The following is a 6,313-nucleotide window of genomic DNA, read 5'->3' on the forward strand; positions in this document are numbered from 1 at the left end:
TGACTGTGTTTTTAAAAATGTGAAGCATGTCTAATTATCTATTATTATAATGCTTTTTCTGTATTCATAGTCAAAATATACTCTGTGTATTGTATTGATATATATTAGTTGTATATATTTTGGGGGTACAAGTGATATTTGGATGCCCTTATACAATGTGTAATAATCAAATCAGGGTAACAGAGATATCCATCACCTCAAACATGCATCTTTTGTTTGTGTTGGGAATATCACAAATCTCTTCTAGGGCGTGGTGGCTTACAGACGTCGCAACACTTAGGGAGGCTGAGGCAGGTGGATTACCTGAGCTCAGGAGTTCGCAACCAGCCTGGGCAACACAGTGAAACTCCATCTCTACTAAAATACAAAAAAAAAAAATTAACCGGGCCAGGTGGCGGGTGCCTGTAGTCCCAGCTACTCGGGAGGCTGAGGCAGGAGAATGGCATGAACCCGGGAGGTGGAGGTTGCAGTGAGCAGAGATCACACCACTGCACTCCAACCTGGACGACAGAGCAAGACTCTGTCTCATAAATAAATAAATAAATAAATAAATAAATAAATAAATAAATAAATATAAAAATAAAATATACAATAAAGTATTGTTAACTATAGTTTGCCTACTGTACTACCAAATACTAGAACTTATTTATTCTATCTAAATGTATTTTTATACCCCTTAATCAACTTCTCTTAATCCCCCTTCCCCCTTTACTTCCCAGGATATGCTCTTTAAAATAATTACTAATGAATATTTTTGCCAAAAATAAAACACATACACTAGTTCCTAACACTGATTATCAAGATATTTATAATAATTAGAGGATAATTAGAAATATTACTGAGCTTGTAAGAAAGAATCCCAGCTCAAAAGAGGAGGCAGGAGCACATGAACCCCACTGAGAGAATAAATCTGAGAAACCGAAAACAATTTTCTAATATGCAATGAAATTTCAGTAAAATAAATACGCATAAACTGTCATTTTAAGAGAACTCTCTGAAAATTACTAATAGTATATGAAAACATAAAACATTGTTGCTAAAATAATCAAAAGAGTGATAGAACAGCAAAATAGATGCTACTAACTAGAATATTGGAAATTATTCAAGTAATTCTCCAAAGAAGCAATATGAAAATATTTAAAATTAAAATTATGCTTTAAAAGATACAAGGCATGGAGGATAGATGCAAAATTTTTACAAAACAGCTAAGAGAAGCATCATCAAAAATAAAATGACATTAATTGTTCCTGAACCAAAGAAAAACTTGAGTCTTCAGTGGAAAAGAACTAACTGAAAGCAGGGCAGATTATTTGGGAGAATAAAACTTATTTGTAGAAAAATACATATTTTCTAAGGCTAAAAAGAAATTTGAATTGCTTCTGAATAACAAAAGCAAACTACAAAGAAAAATAAATTAGTAAGCATCAAACTTTCATCTACAACACTAAATGGTATAATACAATAAGCAAACACAATTCTCAAAATTAAACAGTCATTCTGACAATCATTCATAAATGAGGGAGAAAAGAATAGCAAGAATGTGTGTGTGTGTGCACATAAATGCAAGCACACTTAAGAGCCAAGTAATGGTATGTACTGACAGATATTGTTTCTGTGTCCTTAGGAACACCTCCCTCTCGAACTTTCCTTCCCCTGCTTGTTATAGTTCTGCTAGGCTGATAATTCCAGGACATTGCCACTTGATCACTGAGGTGGCACTTACATACTGTCCTTCAGTGGTTTGAGTCTTGAATAGAGAATCATATGAATGGAGCATGATGGAAATTGATTCTTCTATTAATATAATTCTTTAACCTCACCAAATGCATTTTTGCTACTTTATCACCTTTTTCCATTTTGTTGAATTAATGCACTCACTTTTCCCATCTTTTTACATCCGTTAGTCCTTTTCCTAGAAACAACTATTCTACTCCTGTATCATTTTTATGTAATTTCTACTTCCATATCTTTTAATAATATACTTCTTATGCTGTTTTCTGATTTATAAAATGTAGGTATAATCTAATTAGTATAATAAATGAGGAATCACTGGCTTACCACTAGCCTCCCTCCAACCAGTTGTTATATGTATATTTTGAGTTCCTGTGTAGTTTCTTTGTATCTTTAGTAAAATACTAACATCTTTATTTCTTATTTCAAAGCTGTAAGAATGTATATTTTGTAGCAGTACTTTGTACTTTGTACTTTGGCCAAATACTAAGCCAAACCCAAAGATGTTGTACCTATAATCTTTCTTCTCATGTTTGATGATATTAATGACCATAGTTTTCATTTCAGCATCACTATGTTCTTTTCTCCTGCTAATTTTATCATCTGCAGAACTTTTGCAATGCTAAAGTTAATGGTATTGATATATAATTAATTCTGCCATGTGTTAGCCATACGTTGAAGTTTAATTTGGAAGTCATTGAGAACATTAAGAATGTAAACATGGTTTCCTGCAGATCCAAGCAGTGTAGATTGATCATTGTGATATTTTTAACTTTTATGTTATGTCCAGGGATATATGTGAAGTTTTTTTATATAGGTAAACTCATGTCATGGGGGTTTGTGATACAGATTATTTCATCACCCAGGTACTAAGTTTGGTATCCAATAGTTGTTTTTTCTGATCCTCTCCCTCCTCCCACCCTTTTGTCTTGTCTTCAATTTTATTAGTATTTTGTTTCTACTGGGATGGAGAAAAGGGCTAGAAAAATAAGTACAGTTTTATCGAATCAACATTTCTCCTGATGCCTCAGTTGGACTGCCTGATTACAGGCCTGCCACATGGCTGTATTTCTGGGGTTTCCCTTTGTAGAAACAAATTGTCTAGAGACAAATTGGCTCCACAGTTTCCAGGATGTCAAGATTTTTTTCTGTTTACATTTTCTTCCTCATTTAGATGCAGCCCAACCTCAAACAACCTCCCTTGCAAGGGAGCAGAAGATATTTTAAGACTCTTTTAACATTATTTATTAGAAATCCAATGTCATTCTTACTATCTTCTAACATTCAACATTGCTGATGGAAAATGTGATACCAGACTTGCCATTTTGCTGCAGGTCACATTTTTTCCTCAAGAAAAATTTTAGAAACTTCTCCATATCCTCAGCGATCTGAATTTTCACAATGGTATGTGTATTAGGGTTCTCTAGAGGGATAGAACTAATAGAAGAGATATATATGTAAAGGGGAGTTTATTAAGTAGTATTAACTCTCACTATCACAAGGTCCCACAATAGGCCATCTGCAAGGAGCAAGGAAGCCAGTGTGAGTCCAAAGGCTGAAGAACTTGGAGTCCAATGTTCAGGGGCAGGAAACATCCAGTGCAGGAGAAAGCTGTAGGATGGGAGGCTAAGCCAGTCTAGACTTTTTAGCCTTTTCTCCTTGCCTTTATATCCTGGCTGAGCTGACAGCTGATTAGATGGTGCCCACCCAGATTAAGGGTGAGCCTGCCTTTCCCAGCCCACTGACTTAAATGTTAATCTCCTTTGAGAAGCGCCGCGGAGAAGGGGCCGCCTGAGGTGAAGCGCGCGTGTGGAGGAGTTGTGGAGGACGCCTGTCGACGACCGGTAACTGGGCCTCGGCCATTGCGGTTTGTTTCAGTCAGGAAGCATCTAAATATGGTGTCCTCTGGAAAAAAGTATTACAGGAAATCTGGGAAGCCGTCCATGGAAGATCAGTTTACGAGAGCCTATGACTTTGAGACTAAAGATAAGAAAGATCTGAGTGGTTCAGAGGAAGATGTTATTGAAGGGAAGACTGCAGTCATTGAGAAAGGTAGGAAGAAAAGGTTTTCTGCAGGAGTAGTTAAGATATGGGGGGTGAAGTACAGAATATGCTGGAAGGAGTTGGAGTTGACATTAACAAGGCTCTTCTTGCCAAGAGAAAGAGACTAGAAATGTATTCAAAGGCTTCTCTCAAAACTAGTAACCAGAAAATCGAACATGTTTGGAAAACACAACAAGATCAAAGGTAGAAGCTGAACCAAGAATATTCTCAGCAGTTTCTGACTTTGTTTCAGCAGTGGGATTTAGATATGCAGAAAGCTGAGGAACAAGAAGAAAAAATACGTAATATGTTTCGACAGCAACAAAAGATTCTTCAACAATCTAGAATTGTTCAGAGCGAGAGACTGAAAACAATTAGATAGTTATATGAGCAGTTCATAAAGAGTATGGAAGGGTTGGAGAAGAATCATGATTATCTACTTACTGGTGCACAAAATGAATTTAAGAAAGAAATGGCTACGTTGCAAAAAAAAATTATGATGGAAACTCAACAGCAAGAGATAGCAAGTGTTTGGAAGTCTCTTCAATCCATGTTATTCTGATGACTCTTTGAAGAAAGAACTTGAACCTAAGTAATATGATACAATTATAATGTTAGCTAAGAAGCATATTGTAAGTCTTTAGAATAGTTTAATTGTAACATCTTTAATCATAAACCTGTTTCATTGTAAGACCTCCCTTTCTGTTAAGTCAAATCTAAATAGTTATATGAGTTAGCAACTATTCCTAAAGAATATGTATTAAGCTTTCAGCTCTTTAGTAATGATAGGGAATTTTTCTCTCTAACACTGTCAATTAAATAAAGACAATTTAAGTTTAAAAAATATATATCTCTCTTTTGACCACACCCTCACAGACACCCCAAAATCAATACTTTGCATCCTTCACTCCAATCAAGTTGACACTCAGTATTAACCATTACAAGTCCACCCTTTGTCAACTTGAACTCATACACACCTCCTGAGATCATACATAGTCTTCAAATGAAGACAATACTAAGGTATAATTGTGTCTCACATAATACGACTGTCCTTCGTACAACCGGAAATGCACCAATCCCCATCCCAAATGCTATTACACAGAGTTAACAATACTTAAATGCTGATATGAAGTCAATAAATTTAATGTCACATAGAAAAGGAGAAAAGGAAATAAAATGAAGATAATTTTTTAGTACAAGTGTATACATGCACAGACATGTTTTTAACAAAAGAAGGAGGAAATACTCATTACAATTACAGTCCTCGTTGCTGCAACTGGTCACATGATCCTGGCTGGATTTGATGACTACCTTCTTCTACAACCCATTCAGTATTCCCTTTGCCTTCAGCAAGCACCTCAGCAGGTCACGGGTTTTTTTTGGTTTGTTTTGTTCTTTGTTTGTTGTTGTTGTTGTTGTTGGGGGTTTTTGTTTGTTTTTTGTGGTAGAGTGACCCAAACCTTCATTCCTGAAGGCTCTGGGCCATTTGTAGTCCTGGCTGGATTGGGCTGTTATAGTTTCCCATTGACATTAAACACAGGACATGGTAATACTAAGAGATGCCCTAATGAATCTCCTGTATTCCATGCATATTCTTCCTCACCTCTGTTGTGGAGTAGTCAACTGATTTCATCTTAACGTTCTGGGCCAAGCACCCCAGTCAACCCTATAACTCTCTTCTTAGACTGTTGACTTAAAGGTAGGAGAAGCCCAAAGTGTCCAGGTGGCAATCTTAACCTCCAGTTTAATGGAATTGTTGTTGTGCCTCCTGATGGCAGTGTTGCTCTCTCTGGAACTAAGACCTCTAGGCTAGCAGAACGTAATGTCATGGGAACAAGAAGCAAAAATTTTGCTAGTGGATCAGTAGGAGTGATGGTGAGTCATGCCACTTCCACTTCCACTGCTTGATTCCTGGGCCTATGAATTCTGGCTATGGGAGAAAAAAATACCATATATTGGATACTGGTTCAGAGCATACACAGCTTTCTGGAGAACTTTACCCCAGCCCTGCAAAGTATTGTCACCTAGTTGGCATTATAATTGTGACTTCAAAAGGCCATTCCACCATTCTATCAATCCAGCTGCTTCAGGATGATGGGGAACATGGTAATACCAGTGGATTCCATGAGCATGAGCCCACTGCTGCACTTCTTTAGCTGTAAAGTGAGTGTCTTGGTCAGAGGCAATGCTGTGTTGAATACCATGATGGTGGATAAGGCATTCCATGAGTCCACAGATGGTAGTCTTGACAGAAGCATTGCTTGCAGGATAGGCAAACCCATATCCAGAGTATCTATTCCAGTGAGGTCAAACCATTTCCCTTTCCATGATGGAAGAAGTTCAATATAATCAACCTGCCACCAGGTAGCTGGCAGATCACCCCAATGAATGGTGCCATATTGAGGGCTTAGTATTGGTTTCTGCTGCTGGCAAACTGGGCACTCAGCTGTGACCATAGCCAGGTCAGCCTTGGTGAGTGGAAGTCCATGTTGTTGAGCCCATGCATAACCTCCATCCCTACCACCATGGCCACTTTGTT

The 6,313-nt window shown here is 37.4% G+C and overlaps 1 pseudogene; it reads left to right on the forward strand.

Moving 5' to 3' along the window:
* Positions 1 to 3,244: 3,244 nt before the first annotated feature.
* Positions 3,245 to 4,465, forward strand: LOC101018872 (annotated as a pseudogene).
* The last annotated feature ends 1,848 nt before the right edge of the window (positions 4,466 to 6,313 follow it).

This window comes from Papio anubis, chromosome 4 (assembly GCF_008728515.1).
Source record: "Papio anubis isolate 15944 chromosome 4, Panubis1.0, whole genome shotgun sequence".
Lineage (NCBI taxonomy): Eukaryota > Metazoa > Chordata > Mammalia > Primates > Cercopithecidae > Papio > Papio anubis.